We start from the raw sequence: 15,845 nt of genomic DNA, 5'->3' as shown, positions 1-15,845 counted from the left end.
TGAAAAAATGACCAATGGGAAACAACCACTAATAAAAGTTTCTCCGTTGGATTTGGTCAATTTTTTTTTCGATATTGCGGTTTGGAGTTCGTATGCCCAATCGTTCTCACAGCTAAAATTGTTGATGATTTTTAAATTTATTCAATAAGCAATATGATTTATCAATATCTTTATCCAATGCTTCAGCTGCGACTATTTTGAGGTTATGGTTGTCAATTAAAACACTTTGGATTATGCAAAAAATTAACCCGCTGCCTAGAATACCCAAGAATCAAAAAGTAAAAGTTACCTAAGTAGTTATCAGGATAAAAAGTATGAAAAAATTGAAATTGCATTAAAATTTTAGAAAAGAACAACGGCCATTACTTAAAGATACCTATTTTAAAAGGTCCAATTGTAAAATAAAAATTGCTATCTGAACCGTTTTTACACTTGTATTTTAACCTCTATCTTTATTTGGATAAATGTTTCGGCCGCTTTCGAGTGTTCGTCGCCGGTGCCTCGTGTAATTTGGACAAATGCACATTATTGCATTAGCGGTTTTCCCAAAAAAAACTGTATCACTCTGCTGCTCGGCACTGGCGTACTAGTTCAATCCAAAAGGTGAACGACGACAGGGTACCCACGAAAACGTCCGTGGGTGGTGGTGGGGGACAGTCGGGAGGCAGTACACCGACGGGCGAATCAGCATCGAGCTTACCCACCGTCGCTCGGTCAAAGTAGGCAGTGGGTGACCGTTCCGCCGAACAGTCGACAATCGACGACCGAACGCGATCGAAGCTGACGGGCTCCGGTAGCAGTCGTAAAACCCCCATCGCAGTGTGCTGTGTGTGCGACCGTGCACGCGTTTTTCGGCGCCGAAACGACTACGCGGTAATGTGACTTCCTCCTCCGCCACCCCCGAGTGTTTTTTTTTGTTTTTTTTTCTTTACTGTTTTTATTATTATCGCTGCCGTTGAGTTTTTGACGTTGGGATATTTGTTGATATATTGTGTGTTGTTTATCGTTTCCCCGGACTATTTGGTGTTTGATGTTTTTTTGGTAAGTGTTTTTCGGAACCGGTATACTTTAAAATAGTTTTTCAATTTTTTTCGAATTTCAAGCAACACCAAGCGGGCGTTGACGATTCAATATTTTTTTATCTATGGCGTGACAATTTTTTAAAAAATTGTTTTTTAAACACTTGTTTACTTTTTTTGAATATATTTCTTCTTCTAAGTTTCAAAATTCTAATGCGAAGAACTTGACCAGTGCTAAAATTAGTTTTACTACATGCTCCAAAAAATGGCAATTCTAACCATCTAGACTGCAAATCTCGCCGATAAGGTTACTTTTACTATTTATTCTAAATCTAACATCTGAAATATGTGAAAATTAGTTGTCATTAACCAATAACAGAATTAAATGTCATTCGTAAAATTTGGAAATGGCAAAGATAGCGACTTCATAAATTTCAATTTTTAAAAAATGAAAAATAAAGCCCTAAGTACCACATTATGGTGGTAGTGATTTATTGAAGGTGGCAACTTTTTTTTACTGCTGCATTTACAAAAAGAAAAATACATACCCACAAATCACATTTTTCTGAATAAACGTTTAGGTAATTGAAATTGTGATTATTTCAATTTTTCTTGACTATCTAGCCCTGTAATAGCAAATGGATCATCAGCCTACAACTTTATCTTGGTCTCACTCTGAAAACAGCGCAAAAAGTTATAGTACGCTATAATCCTTAAATAGGAACGATGCGGTTTCCCTAGCAATAAATGAGATACGTTTAGACCTTAACAAAAACAAATACGCACGCGTTTATGGAAAAAGAAGCTCCGACGCACTGACCTAACTGGGGAATACAAAATTCCCTGAAAATCCGAATTACAACGCACCAATTACTTCTCGCGATCAAAATAGCCGAGCTTAATAATAAAAAAACTTAAGCGACAATCGAAAAGTACAAAACCGACCCGCGTTATCAAGTTTCAAATAAACAAGGACTTATCGAAAGCAGGAACAAATACTCCGTTGTGTTGTGACACTAGCGGCATCAACGAGCATCGAAAATATTAGGAATTGAGGAAACGAGACCCTACCACGAATTTTTATTGCCCTATAGTCAGAAATATTCAATCCTGAATAGGTTTAATTCTTCTAATTGAAAAGCAAATGAAATTTTATGCTAGAGCTTCAGACTAGATGCGAAAATTTAAACCAAATTCTCTCTCACTCTCTAGCTCTTTTTGGTTCCGTGGGGGCTTCGCTTCAAACTCAACTGGAAATGAATGACGGTTAAACATCTTGTTTGATTTTTACTCCTGCCAAAGCTGAACAATATGAGCCGTATTTTACCCCAGAGTCTTGTGCGTGAAACAGAGACAGAGTTGCTAGTAGCTTCGCTATTTGGTCGGTGTACCTCAACTCGCTCAACGATATTGTATTCCTCTGGCAAGTTATATATAGTTATATTGTTTATTTGGTTAAAGGGTTTTTGGTTTCTTCTAATTGCTTGCCTGTCTTGGCTTGGTAAGTTAGAATTTCCGCTATTACGTGGAAGCTTTCCAGCTTTTGCCACTTCTTTGTCCGTAGGAATAAGAGACTTTTCGATTGTTTTCGACCCTGCAAGAAAGAGACGGAGAAGAGGCAACTCTCCCTTTTTACCGAATGTTAGCAATCATGTTGGCTATCAATACTTTATTTACCACTGTCCTAAACAGCGTATTAGTTGATTGTCCGAACCACTATCGTAGCTTTTTCAGCCGAGGTGTTCTTCTTCTCCCTAGGTCTCGTCTTCCCTCAATCTTGCCCTGAATGATCAAATGGATGTTGTGTGTTTCAGAATGTCTCAAAACATGGTAGAAGTATGAGAGTTTCTTAAGCTTGATGTTAGCTCTATTCTTCTTCATCCTGTTCATGACTTCTATGTTAGTGACCCGATCTATCCAACTACACCCACATTTCGAAAGCTTCCAGCTTTTTTAAGGTTATCCAAGATTCTACTCCATACAACAGGATTGAGAACCCGTTACATCAACCAACAGATTATATCATTGATTTAAATATTCTTCAGAATGCAGAACAGTCGATACCAATAACAAACTTGGGGTGTTTCTTTTTTTCTGCTGACCTGGAAAATCTGGATGACACCAATTATTTTCGTACGTACTAATTTCTGCCAATTAACTTTACGCTCCAAGTGTTTTGTTTGAATTGTTGCTGATTTTTCATCCACTGAACTAAGGGAAAGTGGTAAGCGTCCAGCCGAGCGCCATTTATTATTGACTCTAATATAAACTAATTTATGTTGTCCAATTAGTAGTGCTTCGACGTTTTAAGTAAATATAAATTACAGAAAGTACGGAATTCTTGTATCCGCTTTATTTACAACCTTAAACGAGTAGATCGTGTGGGTCACAATTTAAAAAGGTCGAGAAAAATGACATTTTGCTTGTTTTCTTCCTAAACTGTACTTGAAAGTTGGGGTCTATCCTGTTTGTTAGAATAGCGTCACATCAAATATTTAGAAAATCATTACTTAAAGCTATTTGCCCCATGTATCTGTAAGATTTCTGTTTAAACAGTATCCTCAGATCGATATATTTCCAAAATTTTCCAATACATCTTTCATTTTCCCCACAACTCCTTCGTGTTTGCCAAAGCAAGTTAGGTATTTCCTCGCCTCAAATTTATGTTTTATATCTGGTCTGTTTCTGGGATTGGTCAACCCTGGCTGGGGATGTTTTTGTTGCTTCTTGTTGTCTTGCTGGAAAGTACAAATTCCATAGCTGTAAAAGTCAGTCCTATGCTATAATTTTTAAGTATAAAAATTATCGCATAGGGCAAAAATTTCCTTTACTGTATTGAAGTGGGCTTAATATTACTAAAAACTAACTAAAAAAATACAAAATACATACTTTTCTTGAATGTGCAGTGTTTCTTCCATCACTTAATAAACTTGCGTGTTCATGCAGTAGTTATAGTGATAGTAACAAACTTGTTATACACTTAAATTAATCGCCGTTGCAACTGGAATTATCACATTATTCGTTTTTACCATTTGGACAGCATTTAATTGTGTTAGCTTGACGCTTACTATACCGCACAAAGCCTTTGAAGTTATCGCTTTAGTCAAAAGTGGACTTCGCCAGCAGGCTATTGCTCATTAACTGGATATGACGCGCAGCAGTTCGGAGAGAATGCCAATGGCATTGAGGGGCTGGATCCTTTAGTAGGCGCCCTGGAACAGGCAGAAGGCGAATTACAACGGCTTCTTACTGCAGCTCATCGATAAGCACGTCTACGCTTTGCACAGAATCATCTCCATTGGACATTGGACCAATGCAAGTCTAATGTGTTCTCAGGTGAGACCAGTGACCGACGAAAAAAAGTGTACTGAAGACCAGGAGAGCGATTTGCAGAATGCTCCACTGAAAAGCGGAGCCCTTATGGAGGTGGTGGAGCTACAGCTAGATATTTTATCACATCACGTATTACCGACAACATTGGAGAAGAATTCATTTTTATGCATGACATTGCTAGGCCGCCCACCGCAAGATTACATTACAGAAGTCGGTTTTAGAGTTATGTTGCAGCAGAGGAAGAGTGACGAACTTGATTAGATCTATTCCTAATCGAGTAAGAGATGTTTAGATGTTAGGGCAAGAGGGGGTCATACCCATTATTAAAAAATAAGTGTTGAGTTGCTAATTGTCAATAACTATATTTGTTTTTAGCAATAGGAAAAGATTAATGAAAGTATATTAAATTGGCTTTCAAACATCTTTTCTAAAAAAAAAGAAATGAAGCAAGTTTAATTTCCTTTTGTGTTCACGTGTCTAATTTGGTGTTTTATTTCAAGTTATCCCATCTTTGTTACGCTATTGTGTGTCCGAACTCAAATTTCAAGAGAACGGCGGACCGATCGGAATTCCTGCACGCGCAGGAATTCGAAAAATAACTTTCTAATTCTTCGACAAATTTACTTAGCAATTAACTCGGAGACCGGTCGCGACGTTTCGACCCTCCGCGACCCGCCGGAAAATCGATTAGTTTCGCGCGCTCCGCCATTAAAAACGCAATCATCCGAAAATTAGTCGACGTGTGCCGCCAGGTTACGCGTCGGGACCCGTACTTACGCGAAATTCCCAGACATTTTGTTAATGCTACGAGGCGCCATTTGCAAACGCGCGCGTACAGAGACAAGCCGAATTGTATGAGACCGAGTTCGAAAAAACGCCGCAAAGCCCCCCGCAGCCCGGGACTATATCGTTAAACAAACTCCTCGCTTATCTAGATTATTTTGCTTAAACAGTTGGCACTTCGCTCATAAGGCAGAATTTTCGTCTGACGTTGCTTTGGTTACCGCGAACTTGAACTCGTAATTTTTATTCCCTTTGTGTGGACGGATGGCCTATTTTTTTACCAGCTGCTCGTATACGTACGATAAAATACAAATATACGAAGTAGAAACTACACTAGAGTAAAAAATGCAAAGTTGCAATCATCCATATTCCCAGCGATGCTCCTATATTTCGAACCCTTCCAAAAAGTACCCAGCGTTTTTCTTCGCAAAATAATTGTTCACGAAGGTGATTGCCTCCTGTTTTTTTGAGCTTCAAACGCAGTTTTTAGATGATGAAACAAAAAGAACTCGCTCGGGGCTAGATCTGGTGAGTAAGGCGAATAGTGAAGCAGTTCAAAAGTATGAGATATTTTTTGCAAATGCGGCCGTTTTCCGCAATTTCTGTCCTCAACTTGTCAAGTAATATCCTCCTGTAATGGTTTTTCCTTTTTTAAGGGTAATCGATTAATGGCTATCCCAAAAAACAGTCGCCATCACTTTCTTAGCTGTTTTTATTTTTTGGACGCCCAAAAGTTTACTATGGAAAATGACGACCCAGGGTCCCCATAGACAGAGTCTTACTCAACTTTAATTTGGGTAGGCGTAATGGCTTTCAAAAAAATATATTTTATAACAGCTGTCCATTTTCACGACAACACATACTTCGGCTCACTCAAACAACTCTCTAAAAACTAAAAACCACGTTTCTAAATTGACTGACATTTCGGTTACCATCAAGAGGTACACAACTGCGATAACTAGCTTTTAGTAACTAGTGCCGCCATCTTCAGAGTGAGGTCGGCAACTTTTCAAGTGACCTCAAAATTGGAAAAAGTTATAGACAATCCAAATCGATAATTAATATTATGTTATTTTATATATGTACCCGTGATTATGTATGTATGTATGTGGTATTTGCTTTTATATTTTGCAATATTCATCCATGAGTAAATGAAAAAGTGAGGTGAGCTTGTTTCTGGGCATTTAGGTGCGACAAAAATTAAGAGTCTTTTTTTCTTCACTGTAAGAACACTGAACTGGAATAACCTGAGGATAAGAAACGTTCTATGCATAGTGTGATTGTAGGTTATTTTCTCTTTTATGATAATTTTGTGTATTTTAAAATTTTCCGTTTATATTTATGTAAATTCTTCTGTTTTACCATCTGTATAACCTTTATTTTCGGGTTATTTATCTACGGCAACAAATAAGAGAAAAAACAAAAAAGTAAAAGAAAGAGAAAATATAAAACGAAGGTCATCAATAGGCGATGAAATTGTATGTACATTGTTAATGATAGACGAGAAAAAGGCGAATAGTCTTGAAGTGAAAATTGTAATGTATTGCTGGAGATCAGATGGTAGAGGTCATAAAAATATCTCTATCGACCACGACCTGAAGGTCAAGACGGAAATTCACTTTTCCCCTCCATTTATTTCCTCCCTCTTTTCCGCACAGTTTTGATTAGTCGACCGATATTTTTCGAAGCCACCCGATACATTTGTTTAATTGCTGTCCGCCTCGAGATGGAGAGAGAGAAAGAGAGAGATCGGTACCGCAGATAAAAACGTCGTTCAAACAAAGAGGTTTATTACTCTTTAAAGAGATCCAAAATATAAACAATCGAAAAGGGTACCGGTAGCCCGATGGTATCTGCTTTGCCCATACCGACCGATCATTGGCATAGCGACGAGATAGGCATTCGATTTTCTGCCGACCGAATACCTGTACGAAAAAGGAGAACGGTCGCGGTTCACTTTTTGGACTTTTTGTACTCCCACGTATAACACACTGGGGCAAAGTCTTCGGTGGGTAATTGAACCAATATCGATTCCATGATCCGGAGGACTGTTAAAACTGCCTCCCACTCCCATCAGGAAGCGGTTCGTACGCTTTGGAAGCTGTGAACTAGCTATTCTCTCGAATTTGGGCGATACTTAATCACAACAGTATTCAGGATAGTTATAGATTGCTCCGAATATTGTAGATTTTTCCGAAGCAGGTCTGGAGTCAGGTAAGATGGAACCCAGATATAGCAACAATATTTTGGATAGATAAATGAAGAATGAAGAAAACACAGTTTAGGAAAAGATAGTTGCATCCTGAAAAAAACTTCATTAGGGGTGGTTAAGAGTGAGTCCTTTTTGTCAAAATTTGATTTGCGGTATAATTCATTAAATTATATTGTCCTTTTTTGACAAATAAATCATTTATTATTATTCATTATTATTATTATTATTATTATTATTATTATTATTATTTTATTGTGCGTTACATAGTTAGAGTTGACATAATTTTGGATACGAATTATTCCGGGATCATAAAATTACCTTAACTTCCTGAGTAGATCCGCTCTGGACTATTACTAAGCGTAAACTGGAACTTTTCTTTCCAGCAATAGCTACGAGGACTAGAGTGCTGTGAAAATTTCAGGAATGACGTAGGAGAAAAGACTAACAGCTCTATCTCGTGTCTTACTAGTGTTCAGAACCATATGGTTCTAAGGGTTTTTATGATATTTTTAACAGTCCGTGTGCACTAAGTACACCGTCCTTTAAAAAATGTATGTTTAATAATCAATAAATCAGTCAAATCTCTAGAAAATCAAAAGTAAAGGCGACATTCCTGCAGATTTTGCAGGTTTGCTAGTGATTTACGTGGAATAGTATGAAAATGGGAACCAATACATATACAATGATATCCAGCTTACGCAGAATTGTTGTGTTTTCCTGATTGGAATTATAAGATGAGGGAAATTGGGCGGTTTAGCATGGCTATATATTGTGGTGCCGCGAATATCTATTTGTCTTGGCATGTTTCTTTTGTATATTTCGAGGTCCATGTCATGTTACTACCTTAACTGTTAAGTATACTGACAAGTGTTTCCTTATATTGATGAATGAAAATGAAACTATCTACCAACATAATTCTGAAGGCGAAACTTTTATGGAAAAATGAAAAAACACTCCAAACTTTAACCCTTTCCATTTTTTTTTAATGGAAAGTCAATCGGTTGGGAGTTGCGGATAATTCCAATTAACTAATACTAACATTTTAATTCGTAACAAGTCAACAAATGAGTTTCAAATAATACGTAATCTTTGTCGACATTGTTGAATAATTCGCTGACGTAAATCGTCTATAAATGCTGGCTGTGGAAAAAATTGTGGTTTTCATATATCCCCATAAAAAATGTCTGGAGGGATTAAATCGGATGACCTAGGTGACCATTCCAACATTGGTGCTCGTCTACCTATCCACCGAACAGGAAATTATTCGGTTAAAAACTGTTTCGGGATCAATGGTTTCTCTGCTAATTAAGATAAGACCCATCATTTAAGATTCTATATGATCCAGCATGATGTTGCCTTACGTGTGGGTCATTTGCTGCCTCATATCTACAAGTATGTCTCTTTACTATACCACTTAGTGCAAATGAATATTAATCGGAAATAATTGCCCTACCAATTCACAAAACTGTAAACGCCGGTCGAAATTGTCTCCATGCAAAGATGGAATTTGCGTTTATGTCAAATTCTGAATAAACGTTGTATAATTAATAACACGCTTATTGAATTTATCAAAATTGAATATGCTGTTGATTCATTGGTGCTTTTTAATAAATCAGTAAGATGATGTAATAAGATTCTGTAATATCTTCTTGAAATTAACATTTGCACGATCATTTTTATGACTTATATTTATATATATTTATATAGATGAAATATTGTTTTTAATATTTAAAATAACATTTTAAACATGCTATAGATTTAAACCGAAGAGGTCATCATCAAATGATTTTCTTCTGTTAACGCTATCCTTAGAGCAGAAAGTCTTAGTTTTTAGTTTCAGGCACATGCAATATTAATGTAACAGGTTTTCTTATTTACAACGCAGTACCATCCATTGGTTTTATAATAAATTTCTTATAAGATGTACTGTTTTCATTGGAATTAAATTCGTCCCGGCTTTAAATTAATAATATCAGAACATATTTACGCTTTAGTGAAAGATTGCCGCATTAAAAAAAAGAACAAAAATATGGCTTTTTAAATCGTTTATCTTAAAATAAAGATTTATCCCTAATACATCCTGTAATGCTTATTTTTGTACTGTCCATATATATTAACTGCGGTCACTACCTGACAACACAAGGGCACTGCCGAGTAGTAGCAAGCAGCCGCTAATGGCGGCTTTATACCTTTGTTTTATTGATTAGACACTCTTTTCTTTTTAAAATGTTAGGCAATCTTTTTGAAGTAACCTCCGACCTCCCTTAAAATTTAAATGCTCCAAACGGAAGGACGTTGTTTTGAACATAATTCCGTTTAAAACAAATACGCAAAACATTAAATAATGAATCAAATGAATAAATTAATAATTTATAAACAAATCATCAAAATATTTGCAAACCTACATAAAATGATATATTTTGATTAGTCAAATTGTAGACAAAGGTTGTGAAATTGACTGTTGTTCTGCTAACATAAGTTGTCCTATTAACTATTATTGGCAACTGATCCTGCTTAAAACATTTTTTTTGCATTAATTCAGTCATATACTTGAGTGCGGCAGTTCTTCCGGCATGAGCACCATTCAACTGTCTAGCTGGGGCTCTCGCAGATTTATTTCGTAAAATATTTCTATAATTTCAATTGTATTTTGCATAGTATAAATAATTTGTACGGTAAATGTTGATATTAGATTGAAACCTAAGCTGCACTTTATTTAAAAACCATCAAACACCAGTTTCTCAGTTACTATGTTTTTGTCCCCAAGCAAAACATCGATTATTTCGTTGATTTAAGCTAGGGCCGCAGTAAAGGCATAGTTTACATTGGAATTATCCGTAATTCCCAACTGATCGACTTTTGACTTTGTGTATTAGGTATACATTTTTGAAATCCTTGTAGAGAATCCATTAAAAAAATTGGTGGGGTGACCGTAGGGTGGTGAGGGGTTAAAGTCTATATATGACCGAACAGACGTCCTTTATATGATTTTTGACATGTTTTTTAATTTTTCCTTCAGAATTATGTGGTGTGGATAACTTTCAATAAAATGCTCTGTATAGCGATCCAAGGATTTTTGAGGGAAGAATTATAACCTCAATTCCCGCGTCTGGTCGATAAAAAAATCACCGTTTTTAACCTCCTACCGGCTGCATATTTCAGGAACGGATTTCGAAAAGGGAAAAAGCGCCAGACCGAACTCGTCAAGCGGCAAATTCACGTGGTGGGTGTAGAGGAGCCGCTGTCAATGAGTCTCGTGTTTGGAATAAAAATACGGCCTCCCACGCGCACAGTTTACAGACGTTTCGGAGGGACACCGGACCTACGTTCGTTTGTTTTGTCTGTTGTCGTTTGCGCGTACCGTCGCGTACGGCCATGCAAATGACGCACGGCCTATTCTTGAAACTATAGCTCAAGTACGTGGTAAATGTCTGTTCAAACACTGGCAGGTACTCAGCTAAAGCAAACACAATTTATTGGCCGCGACTAAGAAAGAGTGTCAACGCGACCTCGCGCAGGTCAGAAATACTCGCCACGGAATCTCAAATTTGATAAAAACTTCCGACAGAGTTGGCACCAATCGTCTTTTAAATATAAAATTAAACCAAAAAATACACTAATGTTTACTGTGTCGCGCCATCTATCGCGCTTAAGCGAGGTTAGTTAAATCATGGATTCATCTTCTTCTTTACTTCTATTGGCTAATATTGTTAAGATCATTCGGCCACTTTGTGAGCATTATTCAAAAATCCTGGAAAGGGACTGGACGAATGATCACTTTGATCAATTTTCCCGCATACTATCATCGTCATTCATCGTAATATCATCATATTTTCCACCACTCCCAATTCTAGCAACAACTCATCGGAAATATTATCATCTGGCAATGTTTCTTCTTTTATCATTTTGGTTTTGGCTTTTTTGAATCTAAAATCCATTATTTCTGTTATTTTTTGCGATTCCTTCTTGCTTTAGGCCGTTAATCGCAAAAATCTGTGAGGTATGGTCCACTTAATATTGCGAAAGTTCAGTGCAATTGTGAGCAGATCTCATGGATAACGAGGTTGTTGCGTACGATAGGTACCATCAAGGAAAATGTGGTGGAAGGAATGTTAAACTTGTCATTGAAAAGTCACTTAATGAATTTCAAAATGTTTCTTGCAGCAATGTGTCCTCTATTCTAGAAGTTACAATACAATACATTCCAGAACAAATTTGGCATATAAAGGCAAAGCATCTTTCTGATATCTGTTCTTGTCAAACTGTAGAACTAGTTTATTCCCCACTGCGCCTACTGCTTATGATATAAAATTTACATTAAATTATACGAATGGTAATAGTTGAGAGATAAAAATAAAAGTAATAAAAATTACAAAAAATTAATAAATGTTGGTGGAAAGGAAATCTGGTTGGAAAAGTAATAGGAAAATTCTATATTATATATTACAAAAACCTTGAATAAGCTTAATATACCATTGGGTGAACTATACTTTGAGATATAGGTGCTGGAAACATAAATTACACACACTGCATAAAGCAGTTTTTATAATTTATTTGTTATCACTTAAACTGAAGGTAGAGAAAATGACAACAACAGTACTAAATCCAAAAAAAAAACAAAATTGTAGAAATTTTTGAAAATATATAAAAAGGGTTTAACTATTTTCAAAAGTTATATATTAAAAAATCCAAAAACAGAAGGCAAGTGAATATTTAAATATATGCAGATTAAAAAATGCTATTAAAACTTAAACTGAAATATATAATAATATAAAATGAAAAAATAAGTTTTATATATTTTCCTTTTAGATAACCACTATGAATTTGGAAATAGTAGGTAGGCAGATTGCTAATACACAATGTAACAAAGGCAGTGACAACAATTTATACTTTAAATTTTCGAAAACTATTCAATACAATAAACAACAACAAATATTTAAACACGAAAAAAACAAACAAAAAAATTGTAATAATACAAACTCGGAGAAGAATAAAAATATAAAAAGAAGAAAACTATCGATTCGAATATAAAATGGTATATAATTAAAGGACTTATTGGAAACTCCAAGGAGTATAGATAATAATAAATAATAATATTTTTTTGTAAATTTCAAATGCAAGTGTTCAAAAAGTACAAAATTGTTCCACGTGAAAATTCTTTGACGTAAACAGCAAAACAACAAATTTTTATACACAATAAACACAAAAAACTAGGGAAACAAATATTCTAGAAACCTGGGTTGTCAATTGTGGGTTATTAGAATTAGTTTTACTTTGTGAATGAGTGACTTTAAATTATTCACCTCAAAATGTCAAGAAAGTTCAATCAAATTATATATAGAATTTGGATGTTATTGCATGTTTTTGTTGTTTTGTTACTTTATTTAGATCAAATGTTTAGACCCTAGTCAGTTCCATGGAAAAATGAAATTTATACAAGAATTATAAAAAGAAATGCTACCATTACCATGACCAATTGGTTTAAAAAAGTTTTAAAAGTACCCTGAACCGTTTAATCAGTTTTTGGGGATGTCAAAAGAAAGTTTTGAACGCTGAGTCATGTGAAAGTCCAAACGGAAAAAATGAACACAACCCCAAGATTTGTACTTAGAGTAATATTTGACGCCTTTAAGTAGGAAGTTAACAAAAACAGTTTTTTATTTTTGTTTTGGCAATTATAATTATTTTTTATGGTATAAAATTGGCGCGTTTAATATTGGTATCTAATAATAACATAACCTTCCTTTTTCATTTCAACAGTTACAATATTAGAATAAATTTTATTTTGTGAAAAAAATTATGAGGAACTTCGTGTTTCACGTCAGGTGGGCTACAATCGTCAAATTTTTGCGTAAACGCCATGAATTAATTCAAGAAGAAATTGTGTGCGTACAATTAGTGAAAGAAACTCGATAGTCGCATGTAAAATTAATTAACCTTGAAATTACACGTCAAAAGGGGAATAACGACCGGTGGGTAACAAGTGTTCGATGAATAGCCGGCACCTACTGATCGTATTCCAAATCGCCAGTGGCTCCCGTCCAACGCTAATGATTTAAATCGGATTTTCGGAGCGATCTTCTGGCACTGGCTGATATTTATTCGTTTGTTTCGCATTTGAAGGGACTTGGCTCGCGCGCGTCCGCCACTTCGTCAAGAATCGCCGACTTGGCAACTTTGCGAAAAATTTCGCTAGCGCTTCCATTAATATTTATGGTCGCGGCGAACATTTGAATATTTTAGCGGTAAAATGAGTCGCGGTTTAAGAATTTCACGTTAAAACGGTTTTACTTCTACTTGTAATTGCGTTACACAATCGGTTTAATTGGCGATTTGTGCTCGCCATTACGTGTCCGATTTGAATTAGAAAATACGACTCGCCTTGAAATTTTCGCGAGCACCACCTGCAATAATTATTATGAAAAATTGTTCTTCGCGGCGACCGGCACCGTATTTACATTTTAATTGGGTTCGGTGCGGAGAACCAGCTGCGTTAATGGTTCCGTTTTGCGAATTAATGGGGGGCGGTTTGCTACGGCCCATCCTTGGAAAATGCTAAAAACGCATCAACTAAAAGAAAACTCAAGTTTTAGCAATTCGTCCAAGTCGGTATTTATCCTATAAACGCCCAGCGAGTGAAAATTTTCTCGGGCTTTTGATTTTGGTTAATTTTTGATCTTTTAAATAAAATTTTGCAAAATTATTGTACAGCATGTTTTTTTTTACACTTTTTTTGAGGCATAAAAAATGGCATATACTCTGATTTAGAATTCCAAAATGTGTCGTGTCTCTCAAATTTTGAAGGACATTTTGATTTTGTATACATTTTTATTGGATCATTTAAAACTAAAATTTTATTTTGGCCATGTTTTAATTCCCAAAAATATAAATACATAAATAAATATAAAAATATATAGACATATAAATATATTTTATATTTCTTTAAAATGAATGGAGTTGTAGCTTTTACAATGACTTAGAAACATTCTATTTTTTATATTATCTTTTATTTAGAAACTGCAAATTTTTTATAATCCTATTTTTATGTTTTTATTTTTAAACTTTAGTTTTATGCAAAAATTGCAAAAGACAAAAAGTTTCCAATAATGTGAGTGGTTTAATTCAATCCCCTCCGATCACTTTAAAGAAATCAAAAATATGCATAAAGTGTGTTTTTTTGCTCTATATTTGTATCGCGATATCTCAATAATTGCTGGGTTTTGACCCGTTAAACCACCCTTTATGTTCACTCCTGTTTACAACTTCAATTTCTAGTTTAAGTAGCTTTATAATAATACATAAATAACTACAAATCACACTTAACAATCCCAGGTGTTCAAAGTGACGGTTGTAAGCGTAAAACATGCAAACAATAATAGAGAAGAAGATTATTTTTGACAAAAGGAAACTAAGCTTATGAGACGTTTTTATTTGAGGGCCAAAATCATTATTAATTACAAAGGCGTTCTTTGCACATTATTAATTAAGTACTTTTCATGTAACTGACCTGAGCAGCTGCTAATGATAACAAAAATAAATTGCTAAAAGCTAATAACTGCTTCGTCGCGTATTTATTTTACTTACATTAAACATTAATGTGTTAATTAAATAATAAATTCTATTAATCGGTGATAGTACACGTCGTTTTATGATTGCTATTAGACAAAAACACGAAGATAATTTCGAGATTTCAATAGATAACTCCACACAACCAGTTGCAATATTTATTGTACTATTAAGTTTAAGAAAAATTTAAATTTACAACTTTTTTAAAAAACTTTTGGGAATTGTTTCAATTTGATAAGCAAATAACAGAGAAGAACCCGTATTATTAAAATTGATGCTTAGATTAAATATATTAGATGTTTGATTAAACAAACCAAATAGGGTTGTAATTAAGTAACTAGTTAATTATTTTGCTTTCATACTAATTTAAAAAAAAAGTAACCAGGTATTTTGATGGGCCGAATGGGGAACTATTGTGCGGTTTCGCTGGATGTCAAGTCTGGCCGGCCGGGAGATCGTAGAACCGGCCTCCGCCGCACATATACTCGCATCATCTGGGCAACACATGGTTCAACGTACAGAAAAAAATCCAGTATCGATTAGACAGTCCCATTTAATCTGCTATTCAACGGCGCTGCCGCGCGGTTCCGAACCTTTTGTTGGTTTCTCCTCTCTTCATTCTTCTTCGACAAATAATCGTTAGATAGCGGTGCCGTTTTTTTTTCTCTTCACTACACACACACTCCCGCCTGTCATTATAGCCGGCGATTAAATTTTCTATGGGAACCAAATCGGAGACCTCGCGTGGACGTAAAGAGCTATTACCGGGGCTGCCCCGGTCTCTTGTTTACGAATTTGGGTTAATTAAATGATATCTAAGAGGTAACGGTTTGCCAAAAATTCAATGTAGGTACTCAACCTATTTATTCTTCCTTTTGGTGTAACGATCGAGGATTGACGTTAACTGATGTTGGATTATGAACTTTAATTAA

General features: G+C 35.4%; 1 protein-coding gene across 1 annotated transcript in view; it reads left to right on the top strand.

Moving 5' to 3' along the window:
• The first annotated feature begins 739 nt into the window (after nucleotides 1–739).
• Nucleotides 740–15,845, top strand: part of LOC132707627 (zinc finger and SCAN domain-containing protein 10) — a 98,264-nt gene continuing 83,158 nt past the window's right edge. Inside the window, exon 1 of the mRNA XM_060679536.1 lies at nucleotides 740–1,041. The gene's annotated coding sequence lies outside the window, so the exon portion shown is untranslated. The remainder of the gene's footprint in view (nucleotides 1,042–15,845) is intronic.

This window comes from Cylas formicarius, unplaced genomic scaffold (genome assembly GCF_029955315.1).
Source record: "Cylas formicarius isolate icCylForm1 unplaced genomic scaffold, icCylForm1.1 PGA_scaffold_9__14_contigs__length_23061073, whole genome shotgun sequence".
In the NCBI taxonomy this organism is placed as follows: domain Eukaryota; kingdom Metazoa; phylum Arthropoda; class Insecta; order Coleoptera; family Brentidae; genus Cylas; species Cylas formicarius.
The sequence above is the reverse complement of the archived record's forward strand: the minus strand, read 5'-3'. Positions and strand labels throughout refer to the sequence as shown.